This window comes from Falco punctatus, assembly GCF_963210335.1.
Source record: "Falco punctatus genome assembly, chromosome: 12".
In the NCBI taxonomy this organism is placed as follows: Eukaryota; Metazoa; Chordata; class Aves; order Falconiformes; family Falconidae; genus Falco; species Falco punctatus.
In genome coordinates, this window is record NC_137592.1 from 12,283,059 (window position 1) to 12,297,250 (window position 14,192).

A 14,192-nucleotide genomic window follows, 5' to 3' on the forward strand; every position below is an offset into this window, starting at 1 on the left:
CTATTTGGATGCCATTGTTTAAGCGATGTCTGCTGAACAGGTATTCACATTAGAAAAACAAGCACAATTACAATTTTCTGATGTGGCAGCTATTTTTGAAACTCATTAAAGCTTGCTAGTGCTTTTCCCATGCAATGAAAAACTGGAATTGCCTGTTGTAATATTGGCTGGCAGTTATGAATGGTTTCAGCTCACATTTTATAATGAAGAAATGAGCTCATGCTATATAATTGTGGGCTATCCCCAGGAATATTTTTATTCAGCGTTATTGTCAGACTAAATTAAAACCGCCAAAGAGCCTGATTCCTCAAGATGCCAGGTGTTCTCAACCCCCACAGTAGTTAATGGAAGGGAAGAGTACTCAGCAGTTTCAGAATTAGTCCCTGAATGCTGATAGCGATGTGCTAATTTTCACATTAAGCAAGACAACATTTTGCAGAGCTCTCATTGTTCTTTCACTCTTCTTTTTCTTTGTACATCGAGCAATTATTGCTAGAAGTAATATTTATTCTATGCTGTATCCATTTATTACATTTATATGAGCTACTGCAATACCCTTTCAAGTGGGTTTTGGTTTACTTTTCCCCTTCTAAGCTTAAAACAGCCATTAACGTCTTTTTACTGAAAATTAATTAGTGATGTATTTGAAGCTGTTGGTGATCATAGGCAGTGGCATTTGTTGGGCACTAGAGCCTTCTTTGCATCTCCTCCCACCAAACGCTGTGGAATTTTTGTCCTCTTCTCCCTGGGGACTTCTGCAGAGAAAAGTGCTCTGAGCTTAGTGGACCCAGCTAGAGCAGATGACAAAAGAAAGGAAAAGCCCTTTGGGGCAATATGTGAACTACCACCTCTTTTCACCAGCTGAATCACCACTTCACCCCATGCACTCCCCCAGGCAGTACTGGGCAGACTGGGAAGCCTGGGGAGGAGAGGGAAGGTTGGTGCCCACACACACACACACACACACACACACACACACACACACACGTGTGCGCGCACACACACATATGCATGCTTCCTCTTGGCATTTCATAATGCAGTGAGGAAAAGCAGACTAGGAAAGCCAAATCTTGTGCAGAGTTTGAATACAAAAAAAAAGTTGAAAGTCAAACATCCATCATTAATACGTACAAGGTCAGGCAAAAGCCTTGCTCACACTGTGGGTCAATTAGTCCTTCTTTTCTCCCCTGGGTCCAAAGTGTTATCACCACAGAGGATAATGAGTTAAAGCCAAGTAAGGTCCTCTGGAGCTCAGAGGTCATGCAATAAGAGTCAAAAAACTGGGTTCCAAATATTATAAGTCTTTCAACACTGTTTTCTAGGTATTCTGTTAAATATCCCGCTGGGAGGCTTCTTTTCGTCAAACCTAACCACATTTCTTTGGACTTTCTTGTCTGAGCAATTTCAAATATATAAAGAATTTAGATGAAAAACAGATCTGTATTTTTCATTGTTTAAAAAATGGTAGTAAATGCTCACTTCTCAGAAGAGTGATAGTGAATTTATTTATAGAAATTCCCAGAGTGACAGTTACAGAAATAATCTGTGGCAAACAAGTTGCAGAAGATTTTTTTTCCCTCAGTCAGATCATATTCTTTCTTTCCAACACTGCATAATAATTTCCATGAAAAGAAGCTGTATAATGTAGCTCTGATCATTGTTTTGAGTTGGTAAGAGCGAATGGCAAGGAAAAACTATAAGGTTGGGGAACATAACCACCTCCGAATATGATTGTTTTAAAGAAGATGGTCTCACTGTTCTCTGGGCTCAGTAAGAGAAGAAATCAGACTAATTTTCAGGAAAGAGAGGTGTAATTTTTGTATCCGTTGGGAAAACAGAAAAAATATGGATAGTGAAAAGGTGAAACTATGGAGCTACCTCAGGAGGTTGTGGAATTTCCATCAGTGGATGATTTTAGGAACAGAGGGTAAATGAATGTGTAGGAATAGCCTAGGTATGTGGTTGCCCAACTTGCCCACAGTGCCACAAGGATCTGGGAGGGACTGTGAAAGGTGGCTGAGGAGACAAGTTTGTATGTGTTACATCGCAGCCCATTTCAGGGAAGTCTAACGTGGCCGCATCTCCCCTGGAAAAAAGCATGGCAAGGTCCAGAGATTTTGGAAGGTTTTTAAAGTGCTTGATCCTGCATCAGGGCACAACATGGAGGAGATGACCCCGAAGTCCCTTCTGACCCTACAGTTCTGTCGCTCTATAAAGTAACTTATCAGAAATGTGTGTTTGGATATGAGTGCATTGGTAATCCACGGGAATTATTAAAAAAGAGACAAATATTTAGACTATTCCTATATAGTATTGCTAAACACTTTTGCAACAACATTTCAAAACACATTTTTCAGGAGCACTGGAAAATAGTATTAGACAGTTTTTGAAAAAGGTTTTAGTAACATTTTCTTGTTTATGGTGGTGGTATGAACAGTGTTTACATTGAACAGTAACTTCTTAGCTTCCAGAGCTTATGTTAATCACATGTACTTTAAAGATCATAAAACCTTTGTCAAAGTACAGCTTTTAAACGGACAGTTTCTAAGCATAACAAACTACTTAACAGTATTCACTAGACTCATGATCTAGCAACAGATGAAAGAGATGCAAAAGCACTGTGGACTTGAGTTGGGCATATATAAATAAAACCAGTATTCTTGTATTCGTCATAACCATCCTGATTCAGCAAAGCACTTAGATACCTACGTTCTCTAGATATCACAGGGACATAAGCATATGAGTATTCAAGTATTCAAGCATGCCTGCCATTTAGGACTCAAGACCATGTTTTAAACTCCAGTTTTAGTTCCTAATAAAAGAGATTTGAAATGACAGAAGAGGCAGCATAAATCTGTGGTAGAAAGAGATCAAACAGCAGAGAATCCCATCACTACATCCTGGTGATCAGTTAAAAATCTGCATGTTATTAATAAGGCTGATACTTGAACTGCTAAGAAGTTGAAGAAAATCAGAACTGAGGTTCTCCGAGGGACCTAGGTTCTCCTTCTGGCTCCCACACTCAGTCTTCCAGAGTTTCCCATGACATGATAAGATGGAGAAGGGATTGGCATTTTTTCTGCAGAGGAACTGAAACTTTTCTCTAAACCGTTACTGCCTCAAAACACTAGCTGTATTTACGTGTACACATAACACTTTCCTATTAATATGTCCTTTGCTGCTTCATAAGAGAAAAAAACAGTATCATTATGGCCTATCACGGTACACTTGGGCACAGTGCAGGGTAAAGAACATCCTTCTTGTACTGGGGAATGCAGTCTGCCTTTGATAACCTTGGGATGACTAACATGGGATTGGAAAAGCTAAGAGCAATGATACAGGAATAGCAGAAATGGCGTGGCTGCAGCTCTGGGCTCAATAGGATTTTAGGGCAAAGAGAAGCAGGTCATCTCCTCGTCACAGTGAAAACAAGCATGAATTTCAGAAGGGGTAAAGACAAGGGAAAACTGAAGAGGAAAAGCTGGAACAGGTGCCACAGGTCAGAGGTGCAGGAGGTCACCATGTCAAACAGCACCAGAGAGAAACTTGAGTTAAACCAACTGTGGCACAGGACAATGGCACACAGAGGTTTGAAGCCCAGCTCTGAAAAAGAAGAACCAGGGAAAGTATTCAGAAGAGTCAGGGATGTGTGACATGACTGCAACAGGCTTTTGAGTGTGCCACCGTAAAATGTTGCCAGCCTGTTATTATAGCAAATGAATCTGTGTGTCTGCCTGTTTTGTCCTCAGAAATGGTTGTGTGGATTTTCTTCAGCTTCAGCACATGGAGCCACACACATGCATGCCCACACACATGTCCTTTCTGAACTAAAAAGAAGTATGAGCAATGTCATCCCTCGAGTGTTCCTTTTAAAAAGCTTTAAACCGCTTAAATTAGGTTCCTAAATGAGAAAGTAGTCTCAAGAGTAGAGTTGGTAGATTAAAGGTAGCGTGGAGTGCAGGATAATAACTGAATAATTGCAAAGTTGGAAATGTATCCAAAGAAGCCAGGATTTATTAGAGAATTCTTTTTTTCTTTTGCTTACACAAACTTTATAATAGCTGTTTTCTCTGACTGTCCTTTTGCATGAACTGGGAGCAGCCTCTGGGCTGCTCTCAAATTTACTTTGGCTTCTGCAATAGCAATTAAGAATTACTGGAACTGTGCAGTCTCTGGCCATGCCTTCAGTGTTGTCGGAGGCCGGGGCACAGAGCCATCCCGCTCCCTTGGGCAGCGGTGGGGCTGCTCCCTCCAACCACCTGCTCGGTCCCTGCCTACTCCCAGCTGGGGGGGCCGCACGCTGCTCACGGGGAGGGATGAAGCTTGCATGAAGCCCTTGCTCCAACGGAGCAAGCAACTTCACCCTCAGCCATTAAACTAACATATGAAGGGCTTAGGTTTTTTAAAAGAAATTATGTTACGTAAATCAAATGGCTAAAAGTTTTCATAGAATTGAAAATACTTAAGCAATGAGAAATTCCACGTGAAAGGGCAGTATTTTCTGCCTAAGTTTTACTTCACGTAGCGGGATTGGGGTATGAACTGCTGTGTATGACCTGATGTGTCTTGCCCAGAGACATCACCCTGTATGTGTAAGGGCACAGCAGTCTGCGGGCATGCTGAATATTACAGTCTCGACACCTTGAAATGAAAATGTCCTCTGAATTTGGGCACTGTATTTACAGAAAAGAAAATACAATTGCCCTGTGGTAAAGTGCTTTAGCATTAAAGTGCTCCAATGCTAACAATGCAAAGGAGAGCAAAGGGGAAAATTCTTGTACCCAGATGTGGGTATGTAAACATATTTTAAACTAAGTATACATTTATATACAATGCATCCACTGTTTACAGTTATTTTAAAATGCCATATGTAATTAAAATTATGCAAATATTTGTAAAAATACCTTAACCTGGGTAAGGTATGTACCGCACTTAATATTTCAATAAGTGTGCATGCAGTGCTTGTACGGCAGTGCCAAACATAACATTTTGAAAAATGAACCTTTAGTAAAACCATCAGACGCAGAGTGGTGAGTTCTGTGGAGGATATCCCTGGGAGAAGCGACACAATACTGGGGTCTCTATCTGGATTAATCAAGGAACTTGTGAAAAATTTAACATCAGCTCAGTATTGATGGGTTTCCTAGTCAGTAATCTGCTGGACTGGCAATAGCTATTTTGAGCCCTTTCCGTTCTGGGCAAGGGAGTTTCACTTGCACAAAGCGGATGGGCAGGTGCCCTTCAATCTGTCGTCAAAGGGCTCGTGGCCCGGCGGGTCCCGCAGAGGCGATGCCGGGTGCTCCGCACCGCTGCCCCGCTCCGGCCCCGCCGCTGGGCGGGGGGAGACGCCCCCGCGCCCCGCCTGCGCTCGCAGTATTTGCCGTTTACCTGCAAATCGCAGACGGTGGAGCCATGAAAGCCCGAGCGCTGCTTATAAACGCATAAAGCATGGAGGGAAGGCAGCATGCCTGAGGGCGGGCGGCGGGCGCTGCTGCGGCGAGCGGGCTGGCAGGCTCGCCCGTGGCGGATCGGGGCGCCGAGGAGGTGAGGGGGGAACAGGGTCTGGGGGAAACCATCGCCTTCCCAGCACCTCTCCGCGCTGGCCGTGCCCGGGGGAACGGGGCGGGGGCTGCCCACCCGTGGGCTTTAGTGGGACACTGCCGGGGCAGGGGGGGGGGGGGGGGGCGCAGCGACCCCACCCCCGCGGTGAGCTCAGGAAAAAAAAACCCAGCAAACAAACCAACCAAACAAAAAACCATCGGGGTGTGGGTGGGAAAAACCCTTCATTGTTGCCGTGGCTGCTCCTCGCCTCCCAGGCGGCGCTCCGCGGTGCCAGGATTTCCCTGCAGCCCGGCCGCCCCGCCGGCAGCGCCGCCTCCCCGCGGCTCCGCTCGCCGCCCGCGGCCCCGCGCCGCGCCCCCGGGACACGGGGCGCCGCCGCCGCCGCCCGCGCACTGACAGGCGCTCACAGGTGCCGCGCTCGACCCGAGTCGCGGAGGGGCGGCCCCGCTGCCCTCCCGGCTCCGCACCGGCGGGAGGGAGGTAGCTCGGGAGGGAGGAGCGGCGGGGGAGCAGCCGGCAGCGCCGTAAGTGGGGGAGCGGGGGCGGCGTGTGCGCGGAGCGGGGCGCGGAGTGGAGCGGGGCCCGGCACGGCCCCTCGTCCCCTGCGGAGCGGCGGCGGGGCCGCACCGCGCCCGCTCGGCGGGCAGGGAGGGAGCCTCCGGGGGAGCGGGGGCACCTGGGGGTGGCCGGGGAGAGCATCCATTAATGCGCGTGTTCGGCGACGGGGGGATTTGTACCGGAGCCATCGCATCGCCAAGACGGTCTCGGGGTGTTCCTACATCCCTGAAACCCCCAGCTGAAACTCGCCCCTCGGCTTAAATTTTCTTCCTATCGTGTTGTGACCTACGTGATTCCGTGCCCTCGCCTGGGAGGCGGAAGGCATACGTACCTACATCGCCCCGAAACAGCGCAGCGGTTCTAATGCGGGATGTCCCCTCCTGCCGCGCCTTTCTGCGTGGGTTTAAAAATAGCCGGGGGGCTGCGGGGGCCGCACCTGGGGCGGGCAGGGGGCTGGGGGCAGGCAGCGGCCCCCGGTGCTGCTGGGTGCCGAACAAAGAGTTCCGAGTCGGGAAGTCAAATACGAATTTGTATTGGGTTGCTAATGAAGACATGCGGGCGGTATGTTAATAAGAGGGACTTGATTTATTTTCGCCTGAAATTAAAAAGAGGCAAGAATAGAGGAAGTAATTAATTTAGGACTTGCGTCACTGTAGATTGTTGTTACGTTTTAAAAATAGGAAGAGGGGTTATTATGAAATGTTTAATGTAACAAATACGATCCTGATCTCTTACTTTCCTTTGTAAAATATCTGGGGGAGGAAGGCAAAGGAGAGCTCCCGGGAGTGTAATTACTCACGCATGGACCATTATGTTTGGTTACATACAGCCTATAAGTATGTAACGTTGTTCAGCGAAGCACAGGGGAAAAAAATCTGAGGCTTTAAGGTATGAAAATCTAAAGCTGAACAATTCTTAAGATGGACGGTACCAGAAATCTTATAATCCATGTGCTGTGGTTCAGACGTGTAGAGGAATGACAGAGATACCAAAAAAGGCATCATGATACTCAGCTCAATTCCAGGAGCAGAATTTTCTCCTTCCCTAACAGAAAAGGAAAGCCCATTTCTGGAAGCAAGAAGTGACAGATGTGGCATCTCAGCAGCTGGCTAAACATAAAAGCATGTATCAGTAGGTGATTACTGTTGCATGGATTTATTTTTAAAGTGTCTTTTACTGAAAGGATCCAGCCTTTTTTAGTGTTAGCATTAAGATTTACTTTAGCTCTATGACACGTTAAAAATAGTCTTTCAGCAGAAGCATTCAGAAAAGTAAGGGAAAACGCCTATGTTCAAGACACTCTTGCTTTGAACGTTTGTTTTTTGTTACAGCATGCAGAGGAGAGGAATGAGCAGGTTCTTCAGTTGGCAGGATAATACTGAAGGGAATGATTTCTCCTGGCCTCAGCATAAGCCAATGGTATCTGGGAAGGAAACAATGTGGCCTATCTCCTCCTTAGATTAGAGATAATCATAGTTACTGTTCTCTCAGGGGCACCTTGTGCATCCACAGAAGTGAAAATCAGGCTGCAGAAACTACCTCTGTGGTTCTGCCTCTTCAGTGATGGGTAAAGCCAGCCAGAATCACCAGGAGGTGGCCTGGGTGAATTTCAGAAAGGAAAGAGATGATATCACCTAAGAGGCAGCCCAGAGCCATTCTTTCCCTGAGGCAGCGCGGCTCTGCTCTGTCCCTATTTGACTGCTGTGGCTAAATGTCACATTGACTTCAAAGAGGCGTCTAAAACTGTTCCAAACCACTTATATCAGCTTTACTGTAACCAAAGAAAGCCATGGTTCATGGCAAAACATGTTTTGTGCTCAGCTTTTCATAATTAGGTATGCTGCTTTGGTTTATAGTCTTCTAAGCTAGATTACTTCTTATAGAAGAAATTCTGATGCTCTGCCCTAGTCTTGAGAAATAGTTTGGAGTAGGAGAGGGAAATGGCATTGAAGAACAAATATCCCTGTGCCATGCAGAATCTGCCATCAAGTTATCCTTCTCTTCTTGCCAGTGACCTCTATCCCAGGGGCTCAGTAATGCTCTCTGACCAGTTCTTTTCCTCCTATTCCTCACCCTCACTGACAGAATTGCAGTGGATCAAGTCTGGTCCCTTTTTGGGGGGATCACCTGGTGCCCGTTTTGGCCTTTCACAATGATGTAAAACACCACAGGCTTTCGCTCTCCTGCATGCAAATGTTACTTTTTGAAAACAAATAAAAAGCATAGCTTCTTTACTACTCCCCCCCAACCCGCCCCCATTATGATCAAGGCAGAGCAAATGTATTTTCTCAAGATCTGAACCATCTTGGGAAGAACTGACAGCCTCTCCCTCCCCCAGCAGTAAAACTGAACTTGTTGGGTGGTCTGTGCCTAATAGGTGCAGCCATGCTGCAGATATTGTATCCCCAGGGGTACAGCCCTCACAGGGGGTGGCAATTGGCTGAAGGTGTATCTTGTGATGGGTTGGTTGGTTTTCTGTGTGATAGCAAGGTGAATTTCCCAAATAAATTCAAGTCTGAGCTTACATGGGGATGTGGGGAGTATTGTATTCAGGTGTTGGATGGAGAACTTTTTAAATTATTTCCTCTCACTGCAAAGCAGACTTGTTACCAGCTTGTGAAAGTAGCTAGCTGGTGCTGATGGATGTGCCTGGGTAGAGCAGTGAGAGCAGATTCAAAGCACCACCTATGCAGGGGAGGGTTTTGTGTGAAGCAGAATGGCAGGCTGAGGTGCAACTACTGAGTACAAGCTCAGGTGAAGTTCATGCTGAAGAAGAGATTTACTTCTAGTGCTATGTTAAATAAGATTTCTGGATGATGTTCATGAAGATAAACATTGCTTACAGTATTTTACAATGTTCCGTATTTACATTTGTAATGTTATTGAGCAAAGATATTGATCCAGCGTGGTGGCTGGTGGGGAGGTGAGTATAACTGCAGCAGCTGGAACTGGCTGACAAGAAGACTAGCTTCCTCATAGTTTAAGGGTTAAATCAAGATATGCAGTAAAGCTTCAGGAAACACACTGCCAAGATAAAATGAGATGATTACAAATGGACAGAGTTGGCCAGGGTGACCAAGATATATTTATACCTTTACTTGGGTTTCATTGACATTTATGGAATAGTCGGGTGTAGAAACAGATGTTTGTCTTACAGTTCTGCCACTATTTAAGGCCGCAAGAGCACAGTTAGTTAATAGTTTTTGTAAGTAACTCTAAGATTTCTCTTTTGAGAGGCTAGTGAACTGTTGAATGTGTCTTACTCCTTTTTGTTTGTGTTGTGGGGTTTGTTTTTATTTTGGGTGTCTAATTTTTTAAGGAGGGAGGTAAGCTGTTTACAGCCTTCGAGTGGCACATTTTAATGCCTAAAGCTCTGACAATGTGAAAGCAATAGCTGAATACTCAAACTAAATTGTATCTTCATGACCATAGTAGCTTTTTATGTGAGAGCATTTATTGAAAGGTATGTTTAGCAAAAGTAATTTGAAATAGTTATCTTAGAAATTATGCAAGTTGCGCAATACTCAAGCAAAACCTGATGACTAGTATCTCATGAATGCCAGGGAGCCACATTAAGGGTTTCAACCCCCACTATGTGTGGGACCACAACATACAACTTAACTATGTAAATGTTGTGTTAATGTTGTTTACTTGCACTGAATAATAGAAGGCGGCTCACAGAGTCTGATACACTGCTTTGATTTCTATCATAAAGGTCAACAGGGAACGAGTTAGATAAGGAATTAAATGGACTGATATAGTAAGTTATTGTGCTGGGGCTTATTTTGAATGAGCTAAGTGAACTTTTCTGTGATTATGTGTAAATAGCAGCTGACCTTCTGCAGAGATACAAGTGCTGATGGTGAGCTGTGGTCACTGAAACTAGGCATGACTTGCTTAGTCAGGCCTGCAGACTTGTTTAGATCCATTTAGATAGCAATTCATTTTTTTTTTTTTTTTTAGGACATCTGTAGAGAACTTTCTAAAAATAAATACTTCTTCATGTCTTTGCTTGGAAGATCTAAAACGTAGAGCCTGGTGTATTTTTTTAATTCTGTCCTTTGAAATACCAGATGTTTCAATTCCGGTTCTCATTGTTTTGCTGTAGAAGTTTTAGGTGTATCGGAATATTTGTGTTGTGCCTTAAACAAAGGAAATGGGTGTTGAGTCTTCATTCCAAATGTTTTTTCACATTAGAATATTAGGAATGACCATAAAATAGTAAATAAAAGCAAACTATTAGCTTTTTTAAAAAAATAGATTTCAGACTAACTCTTTAAAAGGTCTGTGCTGTGTAACAGTAAAGTTAGGCAAACCCCAAAACCTAAAGCCTGTTTTGCTGGCAAAATCAAGTATCTGTAAGTTGGAAAAATGCCTGTAGAAAATGGTGATATATATGTAAGTGCATTATGGTCACATTATTTCTCATAGCCCTCTTGCCTCAAACAGTATGTGGGGCAAATGAGATGAGAAGTAACAAGGAGAGGATCTGTTTGAAATTCTGTGCCAAAGCTGAAGGTCCTGCTCTGTCATAGTCTTTTTGTTTGGTGCCGAGCAACATTGTAATACAGGTGGTAAAGGAACCAAATAATGGTTGCACGAGTAATGTAATCTTGGGATTTCCTAACTTTGCATTCTTTGACTTTGCAACCTTAGTGTTCCACATATGATATTTCTAATTATGGGGTTCAGAATTCTCAGTGATACTCTGCAAGGAAGATCAAAGGTGCTTTGCTGCCACCACAGTCAGCATGTATGAAGCACTTCTCCAAAGAGGTTGTGAAACAAGCTTTCTGGCCGGCAGAGCTCTGTCATGATCTTCACAGAGTGAAGCCCTGAAAGAGTATGAGTAACATTATTTCAGATCTTCAGCAGAAAGCAAGGAAGAGTCAGGAAGGAGGTGGTAGACAAAATTTGAGGCTTAAGTCTTTAGTGAAGAACAGGGTGATGGATCTTGTTGCTTTGACAAAGACTTTCTATTTCTTCTATTCTAGTTAAGCTACTTACTGACTTCTAAGAAGGTGGTTTTCCCAAGCCATACAATTGGGTCAGCTCCTGTGTAGTAGACAGTGTTTTGTTTGGTTGGTTTGTCTAGTGCTTGAGTGGAGCACTAGTACTATGTGATGTACAGCAATATAATGCCAGTGTTACTGGGGATTTCCTCCCCCACATTTACATTCTTGCCTTTTTGTTTATTTTTCCCCTTATTTCATTTACATTGTCAGAAATTACATGACATCACTAATGGATTCCTCTCATCAAGAAAGTTTTTAAATTTTACAAAAATCAATACTTCAGTAATTTAGAAGCTTAAAAAAATTTCCTTGTGATACCAGAACAATTTTTGAATGTTCGTGTTCAATCTAATACTTACTAAATCTAACCTTTCAAATTGTATTCATTGAGATATTGTGGTCAGAAACAAGTTCCATTCTCTCTCCCTTCTGTGTGTATCTCCAGTTCTAGTCAAGTAAAATCTAAACCATGTGTTTACATATATCTTTTTTCATGAAGGCCTAAGTATTTTCTAGAAACCTCTAACTTCACCTTTTTCCTTCTGTTAATATGGTTCATTGTATACTTTGATCTAGTTTGACTTTTAATTCTGTTTATTCATGAGATTGGATACATTAGATCTGAAACTCTGGCAAAAATTACTTCAAGATGTGGTGGAGTTTAAGGTGAATGTTTTGGTTTGTTTTTTCTCTCCCCTTTTCTGTGCTTGAGATGCACACCATAAATATCCTGCCTTCACTAAGGAACGGCATTGTGTTCAGGAACTCTTGCCACTGTTTCTAATGATGAATTCTGTTGGGGAATGGTCACTGGGGAATGGTCACCAGTATTATTTTTTTGGCCTTTATTTTTGTATTATTTGGTAAACTGCCTTTTTGAAACTGAAGCATAGTTTCAATTTGGTTAAAATTTATCTCCAGAGAAAGGTTAGGCCAATCTTTTCAGTGTTCAGGTTTGAAATGATAACTTAATCTATTTTAATTTTACAAGCTCTCAGTCATTTGAAGCATTAATGTGACTCATTGATTCTTTGAAAGTACACATTTCTGTAACCACAAAGAATAAAACCAAAAGCATCTCTGACACCCGACACTAAAAGCTACATGTGCCACAGTTAAGGGTGAAGGAAAAAGGAAATGCAGGTTCTGCCTTTTGTAGTCTGATGTAAAGGCCAGCCACACCATTTCTCCCCAGCTCTGCAGTCCTTGCAAAGGCACTGTTCTGTAGCTTTTCCTTGAGTTTTCTGTATTCATTTGGAGAATGGTATGTGGCTGTGTAGTCTTTGGTGTTTCCCTTTTAAGGTTGCATGGCTTCTTCAAATAATGTTAGGGGTTAGCCCAGTTTAAGGAAGACTTAAACAGTAGGAAAGCTACATGTTGAGTGAAAGAGTGACAAGGAGAGAATAGTGCCATTGATTGTCCTGCATGTCAGATGCAGCTCACATGTTCTTGCTCCAGATACAAAAGATTACTGCTCTTCATCAAGTTTAAGCTGGTTCTTTGCTTGCTTATGTCTCTCTAGCAGATGACCTTGTAAGAATAACCACAGTTCATGAAAGGGTAAGATGCAGTGTATCTGGGGATCGCTTCTGCTTGGATGTTAAAAAAACAGATGGGAACATGAAGGTAAAGAATGGAGTAGTGTGTCGACGCATAGGCTGTATATATGGCACAAAGAATTGTATTTTACTTCAGTCCAAACACTTGGAGTGGAAAGCTGAAATAGGAGGGCGGTGGTGCTCACAATAGTTACAATTCTGTTGCAAAGGTAACAGCACTCTCTTCCCCAAAAGACGCAACAACTGGAAATATCTTTTGTGAGATTCTGCTGTTGTTGTTTTATGTCTGCATAATTCTTAGTATACTAGGCACTTGGCTTGTGATTAGGTCTTCTGATGCTACAATAGTACAAATTTATAGTAATACATTGCTCAGTTTGGTCATCTTGCCTGGAAGTAAATTGCAGAATCTAGTCAGTTTGAAGAAAACCTTAAATGAAAAGGTTGGATTGGTAATGTTATCGTATCTGTTTTAAACTTGTTTCTTATTAATGATATGCAAAGTAATTAGTGGTACAGAGAAGTCCTACAGACTGAATAGAAAATCTGTTGTTAGGAACAACATAGTGGACTGAGCAGACAAGTAATTTGTATGGCAGCTGCTCTGTTCCTGTATGTCCCTGTCCCACTTGCACAGCATGATTCCTAGTGAGGAGGGAGGCTATGTTTCTTCTGATTTTGTCTGTATGCACTCTTTGGCACGATGAACACCCATCTCAATCTCCAGAGTCTTTTAGATAAGATCCACTAAGGTCAAAAACATAGAATCATAAAATTGTTTTGGTTGGAATAGACCTTTAAGATCATCAAGTCCAACCATTAGACAACAAAATTATCCATTTTGTGGCAGTGGGCTGAACAACTCTCTTAAAAATACATATTTCTAGTTCCAAAGAAGAAAAGTTGTAATAGCAAAAGCCCAAGTAGGTTAGGAATCTGTAGGAGTTCCTAAAGGAATTTGTGAGGACAAAAATTAAACACACCTTTCCAAATGAAAGCAATGAACAATCAAGCAGTTTATGCTGCAGACAGCTTTCAGATTTTTGTCTAAGAATTAATTTCACTTGTAGTTGCAGTAGTTATTTTAACTTGAGACTACAACAGTACCTCTATACTTTGGCAGAGGACTATGCAACAGTATAACAGTTGAATTGCTGAGATATGCTCTGACAACCTTATAGGAGGAAGAGACAGGAGTAGTATCTAATGAAGCAACAGCAGAGAAGTTGGAAGCTTTTTTACACTGGCTTTGGTAAGAACAGTATATCCATTGAAATGTAAATCCTTAAGTGTATTCAAGTGATCACTGAAAATACAGTTATAATCAACATAAAACTGATGAAACTGTAAGGAAAGAAGCAGGCCTCAATGTCCAAATGAGCAGTCTAAACATGAAATTAACTCCTGTTGCTGAATTCCAGCTAATTTTCATGCATCAAGCCTGCTTACATGTCTTTCTCCCTTGCATCTATGCATAAGGGTCTATGACTTAGCCACT

At 42.9% G+C, this 14,192-nt stretch overlaps 1 protein-coding gene across 3 annotated transcripts in view; it reads left to right on the forward strand.

Annotated features, from left to right (window-relative positions):
• The first annotated feature begins 1,009 nt into the window (after window positions 1–1,009).
• Window positions 1,010–14,192, forward strand: part of CDC42EP3 (CDC42 effector protein 3) — a 68,838-nt gene continuing 55,655 nt past the window's right edge. The window contains exon 1 of one of the 3 annotated variants that reach the window (XM_080407844.1): window positions 1,010–5,544. The gene's annotated coding sequence lies outside the window, so the exon portion shown is untranslated. The other 2 variants (XR_013931321.1, XM_080407843.1) reach the window with 2 other exon arrangements.